Below are 13,382 nucleotides of genomic sequence, written 5' to 3' on the forward strand. Positions count from 1 at the left end.
TAAATGCAAAGCTGTGTTGAGACAAACTGAATAGGTGAAACTGTGAAATTACTGCGCGACTATTATCTCCATTCGCCTTGCTATGATGGTTATGATAGTGTAGATGTAATAATATATATATATATATACATTGTATACTGTGTTCCCAGACTTACGAAGTCTTCCACACGTTAAAGATGTTAGACTCACGCTTAAGGGATCTGCTTCATGCTCACACAGATAACCAGCCTCTTTTCACTCCTCACAGTGAGGAACCAAACACACACACACGCACACACACAAAGCCCTTGATTTCATGTCACCAATAAGCCACAGTTTGAGCATGTAGTAGGCCAGTAGCTTCATTGTTTGAGGCATGATTTGTTTATATCACAATAAGAAAAAAAAAAAACTATTGAATTCAATACACCCCATCACACTTTTCGCAGTTTTAAAATGCTTTTATCACTAAGCCAAAATATTGAATAAAATCTTTGTGTACCAGCTTTGGTAGGGGGTGGGGGTGATTCCAGAAGCCCATAACTGCATATTTTAGATCCCAGCTTGCCATCTTTGAAATAATGTCTCCATTCCAGACGTGTTTTAGAGATTATAGCTAAGCAAAATTCCAGAATACATGAATAGCTGGTTTCTGTAAGCGTCGTCAGACTGGCGTTGACTTGCCGTAGATGGGGTAATGGCAGACGGATAAGTGGTAAGAATAACCTGACTCCTGACTCTCCTGACGAGGGTTTGCCGGACCCGGCGCGGCGGTCATAGAATTGGCATTTTCTTGAAGATTATTTGGCAGTGCTTCATATGTGTAATTGACATACAGTATGGTGATCATGGCTTTCTTCCGTTTCTGTTTTTAAAGGTCCTGTTTGATATTGGAACTCTCATACAATAAGCCAATTCGTAGTTCTACATTGCGCATGAGCAGAAAAAGGTCGTTTGTACCAAAACGCATGAGAGTTTTTTAAATTCACGGAGATAAGCATCTGTCATATAATGATTATTTATGCAATCATTGTACATGATACTTGCCATTACATCCACCTGACTGCAAACTTGGTATTTGGCAATACGAATATTAACATGTTTTAATGCATTCAATACAAAACAGAGAAATGGATGCTTCCCCTGAAGGTTGTTTGACGAAACTGGTCACCTGGTGTCGCTATGCGAGATCATTTTTTTTTTTGACATGAATTCCATAAATTGTTACGCCAGGCAAACTTACCGGTACGCATTATGTTGCTTTGAATATGAGAGAAGCGCATAGCCAACTAAAAATATAGAAAGGTCATTTACGAACTGGCTTATTACTGTTGATTTATAGTTTATTTTGTCCGAAAGACCAGTCCGAAAGACGCGTATCCACGTCTTACTGAGGAGGACTTTTGAAATCATCTTCCTCAGTCTCAATCTCTTCTGAGTCTGTCAGTGAGAATGGATCCTTTCCACGAGCCTCCAGTATACAACAAGCGCATAATGAAGTGGGTGGTGTGAAGAATAGAGCATTATCCTCTCGGATCTCAAGACTGCCAATTGCGCCATCTACGGCGAATCAACGCCACTCTGACATGGCCCGCAGCTGCAGTTGCAAAAACCATTCAGTAGGCGAATACTCGTATTAAAATCAAACTCACATTGTGAACTATAAAGGAACTCCGCTTCTAATACGGGTTTACAAATCAGATGAACTTCTTCTACTCCTATATTCCAAGTGGCCCAGAGATGCCTAGAGCGGTTAAAAGACATTTGCTCCTACCGGTCTCATTTCCTCTGAGGACCTTGGGTCAGGGTTAAGGTTGTGATAGGGTTTTAGGTTTAGTTTGATGTGAGGATTAGGATTAGGGTGAAGGTTGTGTTTGTGGGTAGAATAACATTTGGCTTAGCGTACAGATATTTCATGGAAGCCATTGTCGGAGCAAATGTCGTGGAACCGTTCAGAGGAAATACCCCCTCCCCTCAAGTTTAAGGCAGCTTTTTGTGTCCGCAGTGCTTTGTGACTGACAACGGAGATTAATGCTTTACCATCACGTGCTAAAATTTTATGTTTGGCACACCACACATACATTGTAACTACACGTCTGACCCCTCGCCCGTTAATGCAGCACTTCATATGCCCCATTCTGTCGAGTGATGTTATTTTGTTGTAATCTCTGTGACCGACATCGGAGATGGACTTTTGTACCAAGTGCAAAGTAAATATTGGTATCCCGTGAATTGTGTGTGTGTGTGAGTCTGTGTGTGTGTGTGTGTGTGCGTGAGTGTGTGTGTTTGTTTGTGTGTGTGTGTGTGTGTGTGTGTGTGTGTGTGTGTGTGTGTATGTGTGTGTGTCTTGGGTTTTTTTTTTTTTAGGGGGGTTGTTGTTGTTGGCACACCACACACAGCTGACAAGTCTGTGCACACGTAGAGATCGACGAAGATCGCACAGTCTGCAAAATGCATTGTTTCCAAGAACTGGCCGTGTGAAAAGAAAGAAAGAAAAGAAAATACCGCACACAACATTATTTCACACGTTTCTCTAAACGCTACAGGTGTGTTTATATTATCGGGCGCAAAACGTTTAGCCCCGTACGCAGACGAGAGATTTCCGTTTCCGTTAACCAAACTGAGATCAAATTAAAGGAATCAATTTACAGTGACTATCAGTAATCGAAACCAGTAAAACCGTAGATGCAGATAGATACAGGTTTGCAAAATGTTGTGAAGTTGACAGTATGTTAAAAAGGTAAACCATACCAAAAAGGAAGCACAATAATAATAACAAATTACAAAAATAGAAGTGTATAAACTATCATTATTTTGTATCTAGTCATCATAGAAACCTCATACAAGGCAAGAATGCAGTTGTTAAGCTATCGATAGAAATCGCTAATCTGCGATATGGATAGAAATTGTTTTTCATTGTTTTTATAACATTTTGTGTACATAATTATATTTATAGGAGATGATGACATAATAAAGTTGTTGGCTGCCCCATCGTTAACGTTAACGTTAGTGTAGTTAACGACACTAGTGTCATTGAAGAAATAGTCATTATTCTCCCTTTGGTACTGTGTACTAGGGTCGGCAAACGACCATAGCTCCACGTTTCAAACTTTACACATCACGTAGTCTAATGTTTGCACCAGGCTCAATATCACAAGTTCATTACTTCAATTTGCACTAGTGCCTATTGCAAAGAGCCTCACAGCATGCTACATTATTAGTAAACAATGCAAGGGGCGGAGCGCAGAGCTCGTGTGGATACAAACGTGTATGGGGGGGGGGGGGGGGATAGTCCTACGCTTGGCACTGCGCGACTGAAGTGGCTTATAAATATGCATTTTCCCCACAGGTCCTTGAACCGTTTAGGCCATGGGGTGAGCTGGTTTTTTCGCTTGTTTCGTTCCGACAACTGCGGCACTAAAATTTCTCCACAGCTACGTGTAAACAAATGACCAAAAAGGCTACAGGAAAAAGTTCGACACAAACCCTCCTGCAGTATTTTGGTAATTTAGGGGGAAACAGTGAACTTTTTTGTCACTGAGGAGCTGAATATGTACACTTTGCCGTGTACGATATTCATTCGCGAACGATCATGTGATGTATGTTATCCAATCCGAATCGAGAATTATTGTTTACGAGTCAAAATGGCCGCCCCCTGTGAGCCTGTCGACGCGTCTACGTCGTCTGCTCAGCCGAAACTTATTATGCGTTATTATGCATGTAACATCGATAAAGTTTGAAAATTTCACGGCTATGACAAACCTAAGATAGACGAAACCTATTTTGTGTGCCAAAGAGTGGATCAAATTGAGTGGGGGAGACCGTGAAATCGCAGACCAGAACGAAGTGATTCAGCTGCTCAGGGGGACTGACTGCAACCTACGTAGTCAGGTAGTAGGATAATTTACAGGTTAGTTTACGTGCGTACAGTCGAGTCGTAGCAGTCGACACTGCAGTGCAGTCTCACTCATAATGTTAATGACCACGATGACTACAAGTACAATTGTACAACGTTTAATAGCTATGTTATGAACGTTGCTTGTGTATGTTATAATGGGCGCTAATGCAGTAGCTTAGCCGTTAGCGTACTGTCTGTTACTTAGATAAATTATCTTGAATTTCACCTTGGCATGGCATAGCGCCGTTATAAAATGTCGCCTAGATGTAATTTTACATGTTGTTCTATGTACAGCCCAGGTTAGGTTGATGTAGCTGATCGGTGATATTGTTTTGTAAAAGTCTTGACACACAGGACTGGATTGAAAAAGGTCTAAACTGCATGTAAATTTATATTTTCATAATCATGGCCATGGAGTATTAATATTAAAAATCCATCCTGTTTCTCTCGCCCCGAAATTGGCAAATCCTCCCTCAAAACACGCATTTAGCATCTCTGTGTGGGGGCGCTGTGGCATAGTGGATAAGACTCCCAACTCCCAAACGGAGGACCGTGAGTTCGAATCCCGCCCAGTGCTTGCATCCTTGGACAAGATGTTTTTACCCACAATGTCCCTCTCGACCCAGGTGTAAAATGGGTACCTGGCAACGCTAGGGTAATAATAATAGCAGGGCCCTCTGGTAGAGCAGTGGCAACACTGAAGAGGCTACCCTGGGTAAATAAGACCTTATTATTATTATTATTATTATTATTATTATTATTATTAAATTAACTTATTAATATTTGATATAAATAGATCTCTAAAAGACCAACAATGACAATAACATAATTGCAACAATTAAACTCCCTAAAACATATGATTACCATTATGTTGTGCCAAACTATAAAGCAGTGGGTGGTGGTGATAGTGAAAGGCCAAGGATTACTAGTATTAATGGTGATAAGGCAGTTGTATTCATAATTATGATAATTGATATTGCATGTGATCAGGTGCTGAAAGCTGTAGATGTAATTTAAAATCAGTAATTGCACTGCAAGTACAAGTTGAAGTAGTTGATGATGACAATGATCATGAGGTGTTCATGATTACCTGGCATAGTACTAGGGCCTGTGTATTGGTAATTACAAGATTCAAATATTGGCAGTCAATAGTCTACCATACATTTAATGATATATTGAGTGTAATGTTCAACCCCTCCCTCTAGCATTTAGCCTTTTTCCCCCTAACAAAATCCAACGGCTAATCATTGCTGTTCATTTCTCCATTGTATTAAATAGGATTCCATGAAACGTGCTACAAGAGGTTTATAGATAGCAAACGCCTGAATCTCGCTAGGAAACGAAAGCTGAAGGAGGAGCCTGGTCCGTCAGCAGGAGCATCTGTTTCCTCCCCTAAGACGCTCACATCAAGATCAAGATTTTCTTCTGGAAGCTCTTCAGTTTCTGCTGTGTTGCCTGTGAAATGCATCATTTGCAACAGAGTCAACCTGCTCATTACTTGCCAAGGGAAATAGGTTAATATGATTGATATTGAAGCATGAAAACATTGTCATGTTACTATAAGTTGTCCTTGATAAAATGGAGCAATATATAGGCCTATACACCACTGAAACATTCACACACATACACAAAGAACTTCAGTGCAAAGTTCAGAAACAACAGAATGTACTGTATATGCACCAATGCTTTGGTCAATGTGATTGATATTCAAGAATTGACATCTTACCAAAGTTGTGCATGATAAAATATCTTTGTAATACAGATTGCTTCCTGTATTTTGAATGCCAATGTTTATGCAACATGTTTTGACTCCTTGCCTCAGTATGTGATTGTTCGCCCTTTAGCAAACATTTCTGCCCACTATTATGATTTGATTAGGGTTGAATTATTCTAAGAACAAAGATGTTTTCCTAAGTGTGTTTTTTTTTTTCATAAAACTGAATGACTGCGATTAAAATTTGTTTCTCCCACTCTGGGGAAAAAAATATGTAACTATTATTAATACTGAAACAGAATGTTCATGTAGAAAGGTCAGTACAATGTAGGTGTGAGTACAAAATCAGTTTGCTAAAACTAATACACACCAGCCAAATGAAAATTGTGCATAAGTTGAGTCAGGTTTGCACAGATCCTCTGATATTGGATGTTAATTGCAATGTTATCATAATTTGTAATGCCAAACCTGTTTTATTCTCTCCAAGATTTTCAGGTACACATTGCCTCCAATGCAGAATCCAACAGTTTTCACTCATGAATGGGTAAACTATAATTTTGCCTTTATTTTACATATTGGCATTTTTCAAAACTTTTACACCCTTTCAAGGATATTTGGACCATGGAATGTTCCAGGAAATTTATTAAAACTAGAAAATTTGACTAATGATTATCATTTTGAGCTATCTTACATGAAAGGAGGTAGTGTCCCACCATGTTGTAACCTAATGATAGCAATGAAAACTTCAGGAAATTTTATGAAGATTAAATTTTCTAGTGCTAAAGTAATGTATAATATTTCATGAACAACGTGATTGCTATGTGATCTAAGTATATTAAAGCTTCTTAAGAAGAAGAAGAAGAAAAGAAAAACATGTTTACTGATAAACAATATGATCTGTTTAATAGTAATGTCTCATGTGTGTCAATGAGTTTGTATGTGTGCGTGTGAGTGTATACAATATGTCAGCGTTTTTATGCACCTGTGTATGTGTAATGCACTGATCAGTACATGTATTATATCATTGTGTGTGTTCATGTTTATGATAATCTTTTTTATGATGCTGATGTGATAAATGGCCAAGGCATGAAGAATAATATTTTAATACACTTGGGTATATTGAATCTTCATAACTATGTGTGTGCGTATGTGTGTGTGCATGTGACGGTGTGTGTGTGTGTGTGTGTGTGTACAATAAGATTCTCCCACATGCACGCGGACACACACACAAACAAACACAATGATTTTTTTTTTTGCCTTGAATGATTAGTCATTTGATTAATAACATGTCTTTGAACAGAATATAAGGCATTTGCCTTGACCTCTGACGGTCAGTCAGTGCTCTCTCTCATATGGTCTTGAACCACTTTGCTCTTGTCCTCCTTTGCATAGCCAGCATCAGGAAAAGCTGAAACATGAGATATAATGCAACTATTAAACCAAATCTTCACTTTTTTTTTCTAGGTATATGGCTAAAAGCAGTGCTTTACAAATGTGTATATGCATTTCAGCTTAGAAACACTATGGGAACTATACTGCGGCTAGCAGCCCCATACGCATATCTGTGGCTAGCAGCCCCATACGCATAACTGCGGCCAGCAGCCCCATACGCATAGCGTCATGGGGCTGTGAACTGTAGCATACAGGATCATGACGGATATTTTATCGCGGACAAATATCAACTTAAAATCGGGAAAAAATCTTCAATTTGAAGACTTATTAATAAATTTGAAGTATTGATAACAGAGTTCGTGCAAGGTTTGCTTCTGCAAATAGTTCCTTTCTGTTCAAATTGATGACTAAATGTGACTCGGTCGAGAGGAAACTGGGAGAGCTACACTGAATTGACGGCCAGCGCATGCACATACAGACATCTAATATCTAGTCGATGGATACGAAATTTGTGCGCAGTGATGTGTGCGCCTGCGCTGACCGTCAATTCAGCGTAGCTCTCCCAGATTCCTCTCGACCTAGTCATATTAAGTCATCAAATCGAACAGAAAATGACTATATGTAGAACCAAACCTTGCACGAACCCTGTTGTCAATACTTCAACCTTACTTGTAAGTCTTCAAATTGGAGAATTTTTGTTCGATTTAAGGTTGACATTTGTCCGCGATACTTCCCTGTCATGATCCTAAATGCTACAATCCGCAGCCCCATTACGATATGTGTATTGGGCTGCTGGTCGCAGTTTATAAAATATGGATTTTCGCAAAAACTGCAGGATATTTCGAGGAGAACTTTTTACAGTATATTTAGGATGTACAAAACATCACATTTCCGCATTCAGAAAGTAGTGCCAGTGTTGCTGGAACGAAACCCATTTTCTAAGCCTCTTTTTCAGCTTCACCCCATGGCCTAGTTCGGATGGAGCGATCTGAACATGGACCTACTACACATATGAACGGAGGTTTTTCTTTGATCCGACCTGCATCACTGCCTCCTGATTATGCGCACCTTGATGAGTACATTCAGTTATTTGGACAACGACGATTATGTAATCGTTCATCGTCACTGACAAAGGAACCGTTTCCCTCATTTTGGTTTTATTTCGCTGAGGTGCAAGACTTTTTAGACCTAACTGCCTTTGGAAAATAGACAATGATGGGATTAAGCAAACCTCAAATCATGACAAAATTTCGTGTCACAAAATCAGTAATTACTGAAGTGGACGCTTGTGGACGCGCATGTAACGTTGCTTAATGGTAAGACATACATGTCGTCTACCATTACTGTCCATGTTTACTCTGAAACAATGTGCAAAAAAAAAATAGATTACAAATTACAACCAACCTGCCTAAATACTTGCATTCTCTCGTAATGTACGTACATTTTGCAAATGAACTTTAACCAAGCGATGATTTCCCAATGTATACTACAACTGCACATACATCTTTCTTGATTCAAGAGAGTTACGATCTTCTGCGCATGTTATAGTTTTTAGGGATCTCAAAGCGCCATCTTGTTTTTACTCCAGGCTGGCTGTCAGTGATGCACAATGAGATCAAAGCAGGAAAGCATCTTTAAAACGGTTATTGTGACGCCTTTCACAGAAACAGGTGTTTGAATTAATAAACGAGCGATGAATGTCCATAATCTGAACAGCTGGCTGTTCAGACCGCAGAGTGTTACTTGTAAGAGTGAAAAGACACGATTGTCATAACCAGCGAGCGATTATTCTAAAAAATGCAACTCGAAAAATAGTAATGGTATGTACAGACAGAGACAAGCTAATTGATTTTCAGAGTTGCCGAACTGGAACAAAATTCTAACTTGATGATTGAACACCAGTTGTTTATCATTTTATTATTTATAAAGGAACTTGACCCCTGAAAGCGGGAATACTTTTCTAGTTCCTGGGAAAAAATAATGAGGAAATGAGGCGAAATCTGTAAATCTCAGAAATTAATCAAACTAATTATAATACGTCGTTTCCAATGAATGCAAGACGCGCGCAAACTGATGAAAGAACAGTATTATTTATGCATAACTTGCATGTTTAAGATACTAATGTGACTAACAATGAACATGCAAATTATGCTCGGTCTAGGAGAGCGTGCATTCCAATGTCTTTTGTTTATCATATTAGTACTTTATAGATTGACAGATGAGGTCACAACCAGAATCTTGGTTTGGAAGGATTTTTTTTTGTGGGGGTATCCAAGTATTCTAAAGAAAAATAGAAGTAATGAAAATATATGAATTGTGTCTAGTTATTCACTTCACCTTTGAACATTTAAGCGGGACAAATCTATCAAGTGTTAAACAGTCTGCGTATAAAAATGGTATAGGTCCTTATATCATCAATAACCCATGGAAATACTGCATTCTGCAGTCCATTGCTGCATGACAGGCGTACGAGGCAAGGGCGGCACATCATCGGCTAGCTCGTAGACTGCAAGTCTAGCTCTTTTACCGTGCCGTGCGAATTTAATAAGAGTCGTGCCGCCGTCACTAAATTATTTTTTGCAATCACCTCGCTTGCACACGAGCCAAAGTCAAGTGCCTTTGTAATGGCTGGTGTACTGAGTGCAATTATCAGCCGAAAATCCTTATAAATTCACCACATATCCACCATGTTCACTATTCACCCAAGACTCCGAATTAGGGAAACGGCAGCCATACTGATACGCAGACGACAATATCTACGAAGACGACGCAGAAAACTACGAAGAGGAAGAAGCTCTCAAGAAGCCTACCGACCGACCACTGAAGTAAACGTCCAAATTCTTCACCATGCCTAACGCAAACTGTACGTGCTGCAGCTGCAAGGGTAAGTTTTCTTTTCTTTCGCATAACCAGTGTCCGAAATTTATTCTAGACCCACTGAGTATTAAATCTGTGAGGCTGCGTTCACATAGAAGTATACTATTCGGGCTCGTTTTTCGAAGGCATGCGAATAGCTTGAATCGAACGATAGGATTTCCTCACACCTGTTCACATAAGAGGGCACTATTCGAAAGTACCGAATAGCTGCGAATAGTATAGCAAAGTGGGAATCGAGCTTGTTCGATTTTCTTGCAGCGTATACCGTCTCTCGTTTATGAAATAATGACACTTTTGGTCTGGATTTGCCCTTTAGCAAAAATAAGCATGTAGACTGACATTCTGATGCAGTTTAGAAATTGTTAATAAGATTTGCTGGGATGTAGGAGGAAGAAATCCTCACTGCATGGGATGGTGAGTTGACAGTGCGGGTGATGGTGTACTGGGTGCCCGAATAGCGAATAGCGAATACCGAATACCGAATACCAAATACTTCTATGTGAACGCAGCCTGAAGGACAACATTTAAATGCTCTTTGGTGTGCGGCTCGGCTCAAAGTTGTAGAAAATGTAAATTAAATGAGAGACGTGGAGGTGGAGCCCTTTACCGACTGTACGAATCTATACACATTGTATGCCATGATATAGACTAGAACATAGGCCAGAACGCTGCACGTACACAAATTGCGTTTTCATTCCCTTGTTGTCGCTCTAATATCGGGGAGACAATTCTGGACTATTGACCATATAACGCAATCACGGCCTTGGAATCTTAATGAAATATATTAAAGTTGTTGTGTTTTTTTTTTTTGTCACAAGAATGCTTTAGATTTTAATCTAAAATGAGGATCGACCCATAGATTTAATTTGTTCGTCAGCACGTACACCAACGTATAGTGAATAACGCCGCGAATTCCGGGAATAGTTGTGCAAACGCACGTGGTTATGTTTATTCATGTTACTGAGTAGCTTCATGGTTTATTCATGAGGGGAGGAATCTAAGGAAGAACTTGACCGGGGAAAATAACATACATCACGTACAAGTGCATTGTTTTGAAAAGAATGGTAGACAGCATTATGTTTTGAGAGCTTCACAGAGGCAATATTTTGATCTTTCTTGATTCCATCCGTTTATTTATAGAGGGAAGCAAGAACTGCGCTGGTTGCCAAGGAAAAGCTTGCTGCGAGACTGGCAGTTGCTGTACTAGTGGAAAGTGTGGGTGTGGAGCATGTTCAGGTAAGTTGGCATCAAGCTTTTCTACCAACTAGGCCTTGCATGATTATCTAGTACATTTACCTCCATGATGTGTGCCAATTAATGGTATAAACGCAACCTTCATAAAGGATGGCTGCCATTAATGATAGATCTAAAGTAGATTATTTTTGTCTTTTGTGATTGATATTTTATGTATAAGCAAGACCTGAGGTACATTACTGAAAGTGTTCCATATTTTTTTGTTCGCATCTTATTGTGCATTACGTCGCAATGGTACACTGCTGAAACTCCATTTACAAGTTTATTTGTTAACATACTGCCTAGATGTGCATTTGAAAATGATAGACCATAGAAATGATTGTGTGTGTGCTTTGCTTTGTGTTCTTATTATGTAAATTCAATGCTTTTGACACTTGTGAACTGATGAGAGTTGAGCTTATGGATATTTCCTTTCTAAATCGTTACCAGATACGATTTTTCATATAGTTGCAGGGAAGAAATCGTGCTACATCACGAACAGTGTAAGGGAGCAGAGAAGAAAATCTTTGTCTTATCTGAAATGAGAGTGAAAGAAAATTTGAGAAAATTGTGTTCGAAGACAGAAAAGAAGCCTTGTGTTGCTCTAAAGCCAGTGATGAATTTTAACAAGCAAACTTACTAATACCGCCCTCCCCCTTCCCCCTCCAGACTCTGCCTGCAAGTGCTGTGACTGTGGCCCAGACTGCAAATGTCCTGCTGGAAGCTGCACGTGTTAGATCTGACCTGTCCTCGGTAACATGGCGGAGAAGGATTGCTAACAAGGTATGGGACTGAAACATTGAACTACAGAATGCAAACATCTTTCTTTTTATTTTGTGTTTACCATTTCACGTATAGTTGATGCCCACTAGGAATATTTTGGAAAAGTTTTCGTTCTTTAAAAAAAAAGGAAGATATTTGTATGTTTTCTGACTTGCCAGCCCATGAAGAATCGTCCGTGAGAGGTGTGTGAGCTCCGTGATTGGAGAACCCTAAGGTAAAATTGGTTATAGGAATTCGGGGGATGACTGACCCAAGAGATTTATTACATTTTACATGCAAATTCAGATTTTTGATGGTGCAGGCAGTCCCAATTTAAACAGTGTAAATAGGCTATGAAGATTACTTGGGCAGAAAAGGACGAATATTATGAGCAGAATTTGTAGACTGACAAACACTTCGATTTTTGTCCTGCCTCTATCTTCTATTTGAAAACCTATTCATTTTGGTATAACAAATTGGTGATATCGTTTGTTTGTTCCACTATTCCACGTCTTGCAAGCTTGACTTCTTAGTAGAACACTGTTTTCCATCGTTATGATTATTTACTATATTTGTTGCCATGACAATGTGCATTGTTTATTTTTTATGACATTATTCGTGCATATACTTTATATTGTATCTGAAAAAAACTGCCCTTATCAGACGCATGAAAGACAAATCGACAATTTGTACCGCTTTGAATCATGTTCTCTTTTTCTTTTTTGATGAAGGAAATAAATAAAACTATTGAATTGAATTGAAAAATTGTAACCTAGAGCTTTCACGACCTGATACGAGTAGTACACACATGAAACACTTTTCTTACCATTATCAGGGGTGTATAGTGGTATGTTTTAAAATTAGATACGAGGTTCATGCATTGTCAGTGAAAGATATCAGAAAGATTGCACAGCAAGATCCCACATGCTCAGTGCTCGGCTTCTATGCTATATGGAACAACTAATGAGCAAAATTAATTCAGTTTCATTTCGCGAGACACATAGATTTTGTGCATTCTTTTTTATAGACAATTATTACTAGATTGGAATGATTGATTGAGATTCCTATATGTTTCTCCCGATTAGTCGAGGAAGATTTCCTGGACTTTACATGCAGTGTGTGTGAAATTTGACACGATCCCGTCTGTGTGAAATTATTAAACTACTTTTCCTTCTTATAATGCCCCAGCCGCTAAACTTATGGTACATTACCTTATCTGTGCATTTTTTAACAAAGATGTGTTTTTGTCTTCTTCCTTTTTCTTTATTATGTGCAGATATCCATTGAAACTACCGAGCAGTCTGGTCAAGCTTATTGCTCAAGACTACGGCCGCCGGCATTGGAGATAACCTGAACACCAGTTATCTTAGACAAGATTTTTGTTGTATTATAGTCATGTGAATAATGTAATATTATTTTGTATGTTTCAACAGTAAACTATTTTTTTATATTTAAACCAAAAACACGAAATTGGAGCTTTCGAGAAAATGACCGTGTAGTCTAATTTTGTTATTAAAAAAAATTGAT

This window comes from Diadema antillarum, unplaced genomic scaffold, assembly GCF_040938485.1.
Source record: "Diadema antillarum isolate AM-2024a unplaced genomic scaffold, OU_Dant_1.0 scf00000000, whole genome shotgun sequence".
Taxonomy (NCBI): domain Eukaryota; kingdom Metazoa; phylum Echinodermata; class Echinoidea; order Diadematoida; family Diadematidae; genus Diadema; species Diadema antillarum.